Below are 16,032 nucleotides of genomic sequence, written 5' to 3'. Positions count from 1 at the left end.
CCTAGATACGTTGGACCATTCAAGATCGTCGAAAGAATCGGCAAGGTAGCCTACAGACTTGAGTTACCTCCTGAACTTGGAAATGTTCATCCAACTTTTCACGTGTCCAATCTCAAGAGGTGTTTAGCTGATGAGAACCTCCACATACCGCTTGACGAAATTCGTGTGGATAAAACACTTAAATTTGTTGAGAAACCGGTGGAAATCATGGAACGTGAAGTCAAGTGGCTTAAGCGCAAGCGCATTCCTTTGGTCAAGGTTCGGTGGGAAGCTAAACGTGGACCCGAGTTTACTTGGGAACGCGAAGATCAAATGAAGGCAAAATATCCGCATCTCTTTCCGCGAGTCTCCTCTAAATAAATTTCGGGACGAAATTTCCACAAGTAGGGGAGACTGTAACATTTGTGCTTGTAATCATCATGAACAGTCTATTATCAATAAAATAATGTTATTTGATCCTAATGTTTGTTTGGTTGTGTTTTACATTTTTCATATTTTGACTTTTGTTCAATTTCAAACTCTACATCGCTTTCTGGAAAGTTATACGCTAACTGGTGCTTAAACGTACTCAGTTTAATGCGACAAATACTCTGGAACATCAACATATACTCAACATACCTTAAATAACATTTACATAACATAGAAATAAGTTTTGAAGGCTTTGGTATGGCAAAAACAAGTTAATTCGCTTACAGGGACTAAACTTGACAAACTGCGAAAGTATGCCAATTTGAACTGTGACGAACATTCCGGAACATGTCCATAAGTTAAACATACCATAAATATCCTTTACATAGCTTAGAAATAGGCTTTGAGGTGTTTGGTATGCTAAAACAAACTTTTGGATCATTCAGGGACTAAAAGTGTCAAAAAGTGCACAAGTTTGCACTTTCGCGCATAACTTACGTTCTGAATACATCCGGACATCCAAAAATTTATGTAAGCATCCTTATATTATGCCTTAGTGTTTGGCATAAGAAAAATCCATTCGTCGCGTCATTTGGATCATCTTTCGCGCTTATGAGCATTCCGTCGTAATTAACCGAACATCGCGATCGTACGGCCAAACGAACCAACATCCGACACATTTTTGAGCATGTTTCATGTCCACAATGTTTAGGCATCATTTTAGGGCCTTAAAGTTGGCTTTACAGGCCTTAGAAGGGCTAAAAATGGCTTAAATACGCAACAGGGACCAAAAGTGTAAATTCTGCAAGTGGTGCAGATCAGAAGCCTCAGGCGGCCCGCGTGAGTTTTGCCTGAATGTTGAGGCGGGCCGCGTGAGACTGTCAGACAGAATAAATGTTGCATTTAATGCAGTTTGGCCTTTCGATCGATCAAGGGGCAATGCCCTTTCACCCAATCAAGAGCCAAGGGGCATTTTCTGACTTACCACAACATTGCGACAAGTGTACGCACGAGATCGTGGCACGATATTCGATAAACGATCCTACTGGTTCCACTTTTCCTATAAATACTGTGACAACTCGAATTTCCAAGATTCTATTTCGCATTTATTGCACGTTCATGTATTGACTAGTCGTTTATTTGCACAATTGATTGCCATGGAATTATATATGTTTTGATTGTTTGATTGTGCATGGTTGTTTGTTAATTGTGAAATTGGTAAATATATGAACTTGGTGGTGAAATTATGAAATTGTTATGAGATGGTGTACATGTGTAATAAATAATACTAAAGGGTGCTTAGGGTTGATAGTGAAACTTTAACAACTCATAACCCTAATTCTTTTCCCTAATCATTCTCTAATCATTCACAAAGAATCAAAAACACATACTTTCACCTCCTCGAATCCTCTCTACAACACCTTCTCATCATTCTTGGATTCACAAGTTCTTTTGCATCAAGTTTGATTGCCAATCCATCTAGAATCGAATCAAGGTAATTGTTTAATCATTGTTTGTGATTGGTTGATTGTTATTAATCCTTGATTCTTGTGATTCATGTAAACCCTAGTTCCACATGTAATGATTTGGTGTTATTTGTAGGTCCCTCGGAGGTTGAGGATAAACCTATTCCTTGTTATGTTCAACACTCTAGCAAGTGCGGAATCCAAGCTAGAGTGCAAACCGTAGTTTAGATGAAAGCAAAGATTACAAAGAGAAGGGTAGACAAGCAAGTATCAAAGTTTTCTCTTGTATTTCAGCGGACACGGTTACAGACCTTGACCAAACTGAAATGCTCTCTTACAAGACTTGGGTTCACACACAAAAGCTCTCAACAACTTGCACACACTTACACAGAACTTCTGCTTGAAGTGAAACCCTCATGGGATATATATACCCATAACAGACAACCATGCACGAAGGATCAGGTATTCTGGTCGATGGATCTATCGACCAGAATTGCCATCGAAAGATCTCGAAGGATCCCAACATACCTCGAAGGATGATATATCCTTCGAGGTCCATTAATATCCATCGAAACATTATCTTTCGAGGTCATCGAAGGATACAATTCATCCTTCGATGACATCCTTCGAAGCATATCATCTTTCAAACACTAAGTGTGGATGTTTGGCCAAGTCAAACCAGGAGGATGGTTGACTTGGTCAAACGCACATTCCAACACATAAACAACATAACAAAGACGTAAACACAACAGACAAAAGACATCGTTTTATACATTACAAAATACAGACAAAGTACAGACACAAAATGCACCAACAAACTCCCCCTTGGCTGTAGCTTTGTCTAGGTCTTCGTGTCTTAAGTCTCTGACGTCCTTTCCATGGTTAGATGATGTGATGACCATGCACTTCCTGCGTTGACTAGCAGATTGAAGCAGTATCGGGCCATCCTTTGAAACTTCATAGCTTGATCTCGATCCTGAACTAAGTAGTTGATTTCATGATCCTTCAAAACAATGATATCCGATCTGGACATATTCGTAATCCACATCGGATTGATTATCCTGAAGTTCTCCGAATTATCTCTGAATAAGATCACAGCCTCACCAGTATCCGCATCATAAACCCAGCAGCGGAAATTTCCAAGAAAGTCGGTCTTCATTTTCAGTAACGGAATCTTCTTCATCACCTTAGGAGGATCGTATACCAAACGATAACGAGCGGTGTTAGTCTCTGGATCAAGTGTGAACCTGATCTGCTCGTACCTTGGAAACTGAGGCTTGTACAGAGGATCCTTCCAACCCAATCTTCTCTCTAACCTGATTTTCTTCGCGAATAGATCCACCATCTGTTCTTTAGCTCGATTGATTACATCTAACTGAGCCAACACTGCCACATCATAATATGGAAGTGTGAGAATACTAAGGAGAGTTCTGAAATATTGAAGACCCGTTTCTCTTTTCACAACCATGCAGTGCAGATCTTTGACAAACATCCAGCTAATAATCCGACCCCGAGCCTGATTTTTCTCCAGCATCATATAGTTAGCCTGTTCCAACGGAGCGAGCGGAGGAGGATTCCTAGCAAGGAAATCCGCTCGCCATTCATTAACTGTTTTCTCACGGCTTTCCTGAGCTGATGGCGAACCAGAAGAAAGATTGTCGAACTCAGCAGTCTTTTCAGCAACCAAGTTATCGTCAAGGGCATTCACCTCCGCATTATCCTCTCCAACATATACAGGACGTTCAGGATCAGAACTGATGAAGATTTCTTCAATTGTGGAGAAATCAGTTTGATCCTGTACCAGCGGAGTAGCATCTATCATACACACAGCAACTTCATCCAAATCGGTCAAGATCGAAATCTGTTCATCAGTCATCTCAGAAATAAACTGTCCCTCTTCCAGTAGTTCACCCGTGACAGGATGAAACTTTTGAACACTTGAAGATTCAGGAGGATCTGTTGTAAATGTTTCCGGCTCCAGGCTGATCTGTGCAGGGTCTACAGACATTTCCAGTGTTTCAGTCTGTTCAGTTGGGCCGGTAGTAGCTGTAGGAGGAGCAGACGGAGTATCTTGAGGAGTACCAGATCCGCCTGCAGCACCGGATGAAGTTGCACCGGAGCCTGAGGCAGTTGTTTGATCTGGATTAGCAGCATCATCATCCTGATCATCCTCACGCCTTTCGGGAACTATTCCTAAGGTTTTGCACCTTTCGTTCCACAATGTACCAACCCTCGAATAAACCCTATTGAAGTTGCTGTGCATGGGCTTGAAAGCCTGCATCAGTCTATCATCACGATTACTTACCATCTCCCTCAACACTTTCGCCTGAGTCTCCAAATTGGTACTATGTCTTTTCATAATTTCCACCTCCCTATCTCGTGCCCTATTTGCCTCTTTTAACCTTTCGATTTCCTCAGCCTGTTCCTTGATCTTAACATTCTGAGCTTCAACAATTTTACATAGCTGGTTGTGTGCCACTGCATCTTGTTTTCGCAGGACACGATATTCTTCAATAGTTCTTGTGTGTCTACCAACTATGTCACCCAATTCACTGATTTGTTCAATCAGGAACTGTACCTTATCAGCTTCAGAAAAACCAGACAAGGTTTCTGCCAGAGATGGCCTTAAAGGCTCAGGTCTTGAAGAACCAGACTGACCAGCCTGACCCGAAGCACCTGTAGGACCAGTAATAGTGAGAGGGGGTCGAGCATGTGTACCTGAGGTGGGAGTTGCAGACGGCTGTTGATCAACAGTCGCCGTGCGTGTCCCAGAAGACCTCTGAGGAGACGCCATTAGCTCCAGCGTCTCTTTTTCCGTAAATTGATCACCAGAAGAAGGAACCTGCTGCTCAGGAGCAGATGAAGACTGAACAGAAACAGGAACAGAGGTGTCATCAGCAGTTTTCTTCGATGAACGAACACCCTGTCGTTTTGCCTTCCTCTTCTTACGAAAACCTGGAGAAGTAAGCGTATAATCTTCATCATCCTTATCGGAGTCTCCAGTATCACCCGTCTTCTTAATATATATCAACCGAGGGTTCCCGCATCTATCAAACACTTTCATCATCCCAGGGGGAGGAGCATTATCATCCTCAGACGAAGAATCACCATCACCTGAACCTCCTTCCTCTTCGGAAGATGAACTGCTTTCATCAATTAACTCCCTCGTCTCATCTATCTTGCCCTTTCCCTTGTCAGTCGCAGCAACACTAGACTGACCAGCAACATTACCAGCACCACCATCATCACCAGAAACAATATGAACATCAGGATCAACAGACATATCCTGAACCTCTTCAGCAGCCACATTTATATCAACCTCAGTACTAGCTGCTGCACCAGAACTGCCAGCAGACCTTCTAGTTGCCTTGATTCCATGTTTAGCTGTGAGTTGCTCATCAGCCATAGCAATTAACGCTGGTTCTTCATTATCAGAAACACTTCCTTCACGACGCCATCTGTGATTCTGTGGAGCCTCATAGTCAGGAGCATTAAGATGACCAATCAGTTTCCTATTCGGATCCGATCCCTTGTAAACCCCCATAGACTTGACGATTAGCAGTGTGCGATCGTTCATCGGATTCACAGGAAGCACATCTGCCTCTGCTTTAGCAAGATCAGGAATCTGATCATCTATCATCATTTGCAGAAACCGAGGGTATAACCAAAACTTGGTGTTAGTTCGCTGTGTATCTGACGGAAGTGGCCTCCAAGTGTTCTCCTTCAGATTATTGAAGATATACCGAGAAATGTTGAACGGCTTGTTCAGAATCAGTGCCGTAAACAATCCCGTCAAATCGATAGGAGACAGATCATACCCAGAGCGCTTGTTGCTTAGGCAATGAATGAGAATGTGCAGAAGGAACTTATATCGAAGCGGCAGGAACTTCTTGTTGATTTGATTGGTAAGAACGTTCTGGCTGTACTTAATTCTCAACAATAACCCACGCTGACACTGTAGCTCTATAGACGTCGGGTCTTCAGATTTATCTCCAAGCCATAGACGTTCTCTGATAGAGTTTTCAGTAATAACCACTGGCTTTTCAGCGACTACTGCCCTGATTACTTCCTTATCATCCACCGTTTCAACCCCAGCTGTATTCCAGAAAGCCTTAATGTGAGACTGATATGCGACATGCTGAGTTGTGATAGCGTAATTAATGCGTGCCCTGTGAAGATATTCCATGATGCCAGCAAATTCCGGACTGATGCTTCCTACCGGTTGTAAATATGCCGCCATATTATGTCTAGATTCAGACATAGCTTCCAGCTCTGATTTCACCTTCTTGGTTGGTTTGGCCCGTTCCTTTTTCGCTGCCTTTGGTGCCATTTCTGCACATCACATTGACACGTAATAAGTAAGGGTCAAACAGTCAACATTGGAATTCCATACTTAGAAAATTTTCAATTTCTTGAAAATATTCTAAGTGTTGAACTCTTCGAAGGATCCAAATGTCCATCGAAAGATTGAATCACAGCACGAAAGATGGCAACCAGTTCGAAAGATGTTGATTAAGCTCGAAGTATGTCACTTATCTCGAAGGATGTCAACCTTATCGAAGGATCATCTTTCGAATAATTAGATATTTTGAAAGATATCCTGATCATTCGAAGGCTGATCAATCGAAAGATGATCTTTCGAGATATCTACCATCTTTCGAGCTTCACCTCGAAGGATGCTGTTTAGCACATCTATCGAGGTGATGATTCATCATCTTCCGATCCGGCCACTGTTCATCAGCATAATTTTCCGGCAGTGAATTCCGGTGATGTTTTAAATTTTGTTCAAGCATGTTTTTTATGTCAAACAAAAACAACATCACCACCGTTTCAAAACATCAACAATTTTACCCAACCCTGATTCACAACAAGAACACATGCATCAAATTTTTACCATAAACCCAAACCATTTCAAACATCACCCTGTTTATTCAACCTTAACATCAGTCATCAAAATTCAATCCAAACAAATGCAATATGCACAATCAGATACAAGATTATCACATGATTATCAACAAGCATCACTGATTCAAAAACAAAACATTCAGATTCTAAAAAGAACATTAATGTATAAAGAATATGATCAATGACATGTTTATGATGATTTTGTTTTTGATGTTTGTTAACAGATTAAAACATAATCATCCTACCAAGTATCTTATGAGAATCCTGATGTTAACAAGTGATTTTGAAAATTTGGGCAGAATTTCGAGAGAAATGAGAGGGTTTTGAGATGGGTTTTTGAAACTGTTAAGTGTGAATGAAGAAGAAGATGCCTTTTTATACCATCACCTCGAAAGTCTAACCGTCTCGAAAGACTCAAACCCATTCGAAAGATGAACAGTTGTTTCGAAGGATAACTTTTGGTTCGAAGGATCCATATATGGTTCGAAGGATCCAGATATTTGAAGGATCTGGATCGAAAGATACCAGATATTTATGAGTCCTTCGAAAGATATCCTTCGATCTAAAACCATCTTTCAAGGGGTCTGGTCAACTCGAAGGATCACTTGGTCAAATCCTTCGTTGACCCAGCATCTTTCGACAGTTGACTTTCATTGACTTTCTGACCATCTGATCTTTCGAGGGCCATTGCTTCCTCGAAGGATCAGATTTCCCACCAACACTTTGGATTTTTAGGGAATTTCCAATTTACACCTTTCAAATTTTGAGGTTTTTCAATAATGACCATTTTGAAAGTTGTCCGTTATGAGGTTCTGCAAAGGTTAGTTTTATGAAGTATCTCGGCTTGTCAGGTATCGGATCGAGCACCAACATCAGTTAATCAAAAAATAATGATAAATTGAAAATCTTTTTGGATTTTGTGGTTTGATAAAATAAAAGGCAACAATTTTAAAATCCTTTGAATGTTATCAAACGACATCACCGCTAATGTCGTGCTGATATGCACCAAACGACAAAAACTGTTTAAAATTAAAGCAGTAAATTAAGCAGTAAGTAAATATGTACAAACACAACAACATTTTTGCGAGTTTCTGGCGAAGAGAATCATATCAGCTTGCGGTCTTTTGTCAAAACACACTTCCTTTTAAAATTCTTTTACAGAAGCGGATAAGTATTCTACCACAATTACCGATATTGTTATAGGATGCTTATCTTAATGTTAATTAATTGAACAACAGGAGTGTTTTGGCATGACCATACACTGATATGATTCTCTTACCCTCGAAACTCACAAAAAGAATGTCTGTATATATTTATTTACTGCTTTCAGTCTTTACATTTGAAAAATTCAAAAATTCCAAAAAGATTTTAGGTGTGTTTTAATATAAACTTTATAAAAGCCAAAAAGATTTTATTTCTATTTTATTTTCGATCGTACGATGTTGGAACTCGAGTCTTCGTTGCCTGAAACCTGAACGAAAACCGAATTGACTAAATCTTCATAAACGGTCGAAATTTGCAAGTTTTGAAAGTGGGAAATTAAAATTGACAAATTTGTTAATCTTTCAAGCTGTCAGACGGTAGTTGTTTGAACATGGTCATACGTGTGTCATTTGTTTATGCTAACTATATTCCAAGCAGTTGTTCTCATTACGCGTTTAGATTTCTTGCATGTGCAGATTCTAAAGGCAAGGAGAACATGGTCGATGACAAGCTTCGGAATGAAGACACGACGTGAAGGCACTCAAGTGATGAAGATGATCGAGTTGCCGCTGACCATCATCAACACCACAAGGATCTCAAGCATTAATGGTCAACTCAGTCACGAGCATAACTCAAGGGGGAGCTTATGTTCAGGGGGAGTTTGTCAACACACTTCCTTCATGAAACGGGGAGTTTGTTGATACACTTTCTTCTTTAAAGACGTGAAGACTTTGAAGATCCTCTGACATAGAAGACATGAAAGATGAACCTCACGAGTAGCGTCCAAGGGGGGGTTTGTATAACAAGGTTTAGGTTCATCTTTCATGTCTTCTATGTCAGAGGATCTTCAAAGTCTTCACGTCTTTAAAGCAGAAAGTGTATCAACAAACTCCCCGTTTCATGAAGGAAGTGTGTTGACAAACTCCCCCTGAACATAAGCTCCCCCTTGAGTTATGCTCGTGACTGAGTTGACCATTAATGCTTTAGATCCTTGTGGTGTTGATGATGGTCAGCGGCAACTCGATCATCTTCATCACTTGAGTGCCTTCACGTCGTGTCTTCATTCCGAAGCTTGTCATCGACCATGTTCTCCTTGCCTTTAGAATCTGCACATGCAAGAAATCTAAACGCGTAATGAGAACAACTGCTTGGAATATAGTTAGCATAAACAAATGACACACGTATGACCATGTTCAAACAACTACCGTCCGACAGCTTGAAAGATTAACAAATTTGTCAATTTTAATTTCCCACTTTCAAAACTTGCAAATTTCGACCGTTTATGAAGATTTAGTCAATTCGGTTTTCGTTCAGGTTTCAGGCAACGAAGACTCGAGTTCCAACATCGTACGATCGAAAATAAAATAGAAATAAAATCTTTTTGGCTTTTATAAAGTTTATATTAAAACACACCTAAAATCTTTTTGGAATTTTTGAATTTTTCAAATGTAAAGACTGAAAGCAGTAAATAAATATATACAGACATTCTTTTTGTGAGTTTCGAGGGTAAGAGAATCATATCAGTGTATGGTCATGCCAAAACACTCCTGTTGTTCAATTAATTAACATTAAGATAAGCATCCTATAACAATTATCGGTATTGTTGTCCACTTAAGCTCAACTTATCAGATGTAATTATGGCAAGGGGATACGTTAAGGTATGATTTATACTTACCGACCGGTGTTCATCCACATCACGACACACTCCCGTATCAAGGTATGCACGAGGGTTCATCTTACCGGTGAGTATACCGATTATCATCTGTTTGACCGTATATGATGTGAGATTCTCACTTATTTTGATTTGAAAACAAGCCCTATGTGATAGAATCACTTATTGATGAGGAACTTGATTTTCATATGCATGAGGGCACAGGAGCAAGTCCGTGAACAGGTCAGTACTTCCGTACAGCAGAGAGACGAACTTGACTCCCGGATAAATGTGATATTTTATCACTTATTTGATATGGACATGTGATTGTTGATCACTTATTGAGGTCGAATGCAGTATGCAATATGTACACGTATGTATAGTATCATGAAAGATCTAGACTTGCGTCCCCGTTATTTTTCGGTAAAAGATACAACCATGATACCCAGATGATAAGCAGCATAACGACCGAATATCTCAGAACCTCGGCAATCTATCAAACGAAATTTCGGTACTAAGACCTTATGCCAATGAATGGTTCCCACCTGGTCTTCAGTCGGTTTAAGATATATATCACCCTGCACACTTTAAAATGATTGTGAGCCTACCGATACATCTTATATAGAGCTGCTTATCGTTTTTCATTTAAGGTTTAAAGAGGCTTGGATAGACCACTGATGTACTATCACTTTCTCTTTTGCTCGCCAGGAAACTCATTTTTGTTTTTCTATTGTTTTTGTGTTTTTGAAATTTTTCGATGTTTTTGGATTTTCAGATTTTTGGATTTACTCCCCCTAAAATCAATAAACTAAGATAAATTTAAAACACAAAAATATTTACAAAAATGATTTTCCGATGTTGGTTTTGACTCGTGTTTTACCTCAATGCCGTTTTCCAAAATTAATTTTAATCAGAAATGATTTATCGAATTTTGGAAAAATGAGTTGGCACGTCGGTAAGCGGTGCGGACCATGACAACATTGACAAGTTTCATAGAGAAACAATCACGTGTGAGACGATATTCTAGATCAATGTGTCAGGTCAAAGAGTGCCGTATGAGATGATAATTCATAAAGCAGCTTAAATATCGACAAGCATAGGAGAGATTTAGAAATTCAAAACCGTATCCTGCAACTGTTTCATGCATTGCAAGGAATCTGAGTGCTCTCCCAAACTTGATATCCACCCGGTGTGGACTTCAAGGTCGAATCTGCAGCTACTGAGAAATCTCTTGACAGCAACAAGATCATAAACCTTTGGTTCCGGCTGGTCTTCCACATTGCACCAGCGAAAGGTCTTTGTCTTTCTCTTTCAGAAGCGGTGTGCGGATGTTCAATCTACACCACGGCATCTGCACATCATTCATTGTATTCTTTCCTGAGAACCCGATTAAAAACCATAGCAACCAAATTTTGGCGCGTTCTTCATTTGGTCGAATTTTGCAACTTCATTCAACCACGTTCTTCTTCGTTCTCTTTTTCTTTTCTCTCTCTCTCCATCAATAGCAACAACATTCTCCTAGATATAACAATATTTCGGAGTAGTATGTCGCCAATCTTGTGCATGGACGCTCCACTATCAACAATCCTAAAACTATCAATAGTTCCTCCTGGAACATCCTGCACACTCACTCAGAGATTAGTTGGAGAGGGGGACCCAAGCCTTCACAGACTTGGGTCGTCCGTCATCATCGAGAATTGTAACATCCATTTCCCGATGATTCGGAATTGATGCAGCTCCCCCTGAAACAATTACCGGTTTTGGTATCCAAATTTGTTTCTGTTTTTCATGTTTAACATCCGATTTAACAGATTTTGTTTGGATGACCTCCGGTTTTAAAACTTTTTCAACTTCTTTTCTTTGTTTCTTTTTCTGTTTCTTTTCTCGTTGTTTAACAAAACGAGGGTCCTGTTTTGGTGAAACAGGTCTTTTATGGTAATTGTTACCATGGGGGGCATCAACTTTTGACTTTCTCTTGGTGAGATATGGACAATTCTTAATGATGTGTCCATACTCACAGCACTCAAAGCATGATCTCCGCTCAACAAACCTCGGAGTATCATAACTGTAACAGCTGGATGATGAACTTCGTGATCTTGAGGTACTTGGTCCTACATCACAACCGTTTGTTTGTTGTGTATAGTTGTTTTGACTGTTTCTTTTCAAAATTTTACTTTGTTTAACAGAATCCTTGTTGGATTTGTTTTTGAAAGTATCAATTTTATCAGTCCCTCTTGATTTCACAAAGTTTATCTTCCGATCCTTTTTCTTGTTTTCGCCCTGTTTCCCTTTTCTATTCTCTTGGGCGGCATAATGTTGTTCATGGGGATCATCAACCTTTGCTTTCAACTTATGAAGATATGGACAATTTCGAATTATATGTCCAATTGTACCACATTCAAAACACATTCTCCGCTCTACAAGCCTCGGAGAAACATGTTGATGACCAGACGGAGAACCAGACACTGAACTTCGTGATCTAGATGTGCTTGGACCTAAGTCACATCCATTTGTGTGTTGGGTATAATTGTTCTGATCATTTCGTTTTAAAATTCTAACTTGTTTTACAAAATCAATGTTAGATTTATTTTGAAATGTTTCAAGTTTGTCCGTACCCTTTGATCCAACAAAGTTCACTTTCTGTTCTCTTTTCTTAGCTGGAGCTCTTTTGTTTTGCACCCTTTGAACCTTAGGTTGCCCAACCTTAGATTGTTGAATTTTAGGTTGTGTAGCCTTAGGTTGAGTAGCCTTAGACTGCTCAACTTTAGGTTGTTGAACCTTTGGTTGTTCAGTCTTAGGCTGCTGAATTTCTGGTGCTTGAACATTCTTGTTCTGAGCCTTCTTTCCCTGTACTTGGCCCTTACCCTTCCCAGAATTGACTTGTTGTTTTCGCTCAACCGGTAGTTTTTGGTTTCCGTATTGTTTTCTAACTTGTTCACACGGAATTGGTTCACATTGGGTTACGGTTACTTTGCTACCTTTGTTTCCAAAAAACTTATCAGTACGTCCTTCAAAAATTTGTTCAATTAAATCTTGATTTACATTCTTAATTGAAAAATCTTTGTCAGAGTAGATCTTGCTATCTCCTTTGAGCATATACAACAAGTTATTCCCTTCAGGGCTAACTACAAGGGATTCCATTGCCTTTGACTTTTCAGTCTTACTCGGTTTCACTGGTGGATCACACAGAATGTGATTCTCGATAGGAATATCTGTTGTAACCGAGTCAGACTGTTGCTTCACAATTTCTTCAGATTCATCGTCCGAAGAATCAGCATCCTCAATAATGGGAGGATTCTGTTCCTTAACACACGATGTATCTGTCACGTTCTCAGATTCTGATTGCCCCGAGGATGATGTACCAGTTGTGAACCCGAGGCCTGCTGCAAAGTCATTAGGCACAGTAGGTTCAAAACGGGGCATATCCTCGTCATTAGGCAATTTGGAATAATTGTGATTCATTGGGGGAGGACATGATTTGTAACCAATACATTTGGTATCCCCCTTTTTCCTTTGAACATCAATGATGTGATCCAATACAAAGCGGGAATTGGAATAGCTTTCCAATTTCTGCTTGATTGTCTCACATTCACATCGAGCTGTAGCTAACTCTACCATTTGTTTCTCAATTGTGTCAATCAAATTATTATTAGCATGTTGTTTTCTCAAAACAGCCTTTTGAAGTTCAGAAACATCATGTTTTAATGACGCAATTGTTGCTTTAAACTCTTTTTCATTTCTTGTTAAAAACAAGTTAGCTTCAGTTGCTTTAGAAAGATCAACAATCAATTCTTGATTGTGTTTGTGTGTAATTTCAAAAAGACTTTCCTTTTCTGCATATTCAAGACATTTAACACATTCAACAGCAGCAGAAATAGAGTCAGATTTAGAATCACATACCTGAGAGGTTTGTCCTTCAACATGAGCCATGAAGGCTGTATGAAAAGAAAAAGATCCATCTTCAGAGAAAAATTGAGAAAGCTTCTCAGAAGTTCCAGCAGCTTTCTGGCAAAGAATAGATCTTCTCTTGCATAATGCTTTAGCATCAGCCAATAGCTCATCAACCTCCAGATCTAAAGCCTCACTTGATAGATCACCAGCATCAAGTGATTCCCCATCCATACTTCCACTATAACCCGAGCTATCTTCATCTTCTGAAGATTCACCAGCAGACACGGGTTCTTCAACCTTTTCAACCACCTTAGCATAACATGCTGTTCCACCATTTCCTCCTTCACCAAGCTGAAGATTCCAGTTGTAAATCTCATCAGCTTGAACAACTAATCCTCTGTGGGGATTAGAGTTTGTGGTTCCAGATGTATTTCCTCCCATGGGAACTATTTGTCTGTCAGAATTGTTCTGTTGTTGCTGAGGCTGTCTCTGATTCCTGAAAGGATTCTGATTGCCTTGCTTGGGTGGTTTCTGACATTCCCGCTTGAAATGACCCTTTTCACCACAGTTGAAGCAGGTGACAGCATTCTTATCAAAACCATACTTGGTGTTGTTGTTGCTTTCCAAGCTGGTTCTCCCCGTTCTCTCCATAAACTCTTTAGCTCTACGGATAGCACTAGCAAGAGCCCACTTTATATCCATCATCTCAAACTCTTCTTTATCAACCTGCTGATAATCTTCGTTGGTTAGGTTGATATTTCCAATCTGACCCGCAACCAACCCACAGTAGGCGCTAACCAAGGTGTTCAACATCTCCATATGTTCCTTGGCTATCTCAACACTGACTTTTGAAAAATTGGAAGTATCCAATCTGACAGTGTTCGGATTGGAAGTAGCTTGAAAGCTTGAAGAACTTCCATAAAATCCCTGCTGTTGTGGTTGTTGCTGTTGAGCTCTGTTAGGATCCAAGAAAGGCGGTGGAGTGAATTGTTGAGCTGTCTGTTGTTGTTGTTGTTGAGAAGAAGAATCTGGTCTTGAATACATCATTGTGTATGCTGAAGGATCAAATTGATTTGCTGTTGGAGGTCCGGTGTTGGAGATGAACGCTGTTTGAAGCTTAGCATGCTGAGAAGCTGGCTTTTCTCCAGTAATACCACCTGCAATCCCAAAATACATCTCTGGATTCTGAGGAGTGATTGTTCTTTTCGCCTTGAGCTTTTCTTCAACATCTTTGTTTTCCAATTTTTGTATTAGCTCATAAATGGTAATTGTATCCAGAACACCGTTTTCCTTGAGAATCTCAAGATAACTGCTCCACTTTGCTGGTAAGGCATCAGCAAATCTCTTCACCATGTCTTGTGGAGTGGTAGAAACTTTGAAGGCAAACATTTCACTCAACAGATGGTGAAATCTTATAGACAACTCTGCTAGACCTTCATTCTCCATGCAGGTAAAACCTTCAAACTCTTTCTTTAGCAGCTCCTGCTTGATCTTCCTTGATTGAGCATTTCCTTCACACCTTAACGTGAGCATATCCCACAAACTTTTGGTAGTCGTACAGTAGACGAATTGGTGGTATATATCTCTGTGAAGAGCCTGCGTGAGAATCATAAATGCTTTCTTTTCCAATTCAAACTTCTTCTTATCTTCGTCAGACAGTGTGCTGTAAGTTTCTGGATTTGATCCTGCAACTTCCAACTCATTTACAAATGAAGTGAAGAAACACATCCATAAGTCTTGACCTTGCCCTTGAACATAAGTTCTCAGCCTTTCTTTCCACCATCCCCAATCATTGATGTGATTAAGCTTTGGCGGTTTCGTGCTTGTACCAGTTTCACTATCGTTCTGCATCATTGCTTGAATGCTGTTGCTTTGATTAGTGACCAATGCCCATTGATTTGCAGTTATCATTGCAGCTTGAGTTGGGGCGATAGCCTGCATCCATGCAGTTTTGTTGAACTCTGGCGCAGATTGCGTGGTTGATGATTGCGTAGATGATGACTGTGGAGTCAAAGTTGTTGTAGTCCACGCAGATGGATCCCATTGACCGTTTGTTCCCATTTTATATTTAATATATTAGGTGAAAATTAACTTTAGAAAAATTGATTTTCACAAACTATGTTAAAAATTTCGAAGGATAACAAACAGCCGAAGGATGTAGGATCGAAAGACCTGAAATTCACAACTGTTAAGTCTAAACAAATAAGACTCGAAGGATGCACGAAAGATGACACTTGTTCGAAGGATCAACAGTGTTCGAAGGATCACTGTTGAGATTCGAACAATAACCTCGAAAGATAACTTTGAAAAATTCACCTACACGAAGGATCCTTATCTTTCGAAATGAACAGTAACTCGAAGGATGTATCTTTCGGAAAGATTCCTTGACTCGAAGGGTAACTCACTGACTTCGAAGGATGTTCGAAGGATGGTTATCTTTCGAATCTCCTTGATCGAAGGATGATCTTTCGAGCTCGAAAGGTATCTTTCGACGGTCTGACACACTGA

Source organism: Helianthus annuus, chromosome 4, assembly GCF_002127325.2.
Source record: "Helianthus annuus cultivar XRQ/B chromosome 4, HanXRQr2.0-SUNRISE, whole genome shotgun sequence".
NCBI lineage: Eukaryota > Viridiplantae > Streptophyta > Magnoliopsida > Asterales > Asteraceae > Helianthus > Helianthus annuus.
This window is presented reverse-complemented; position numbering follows the sequence as displayed.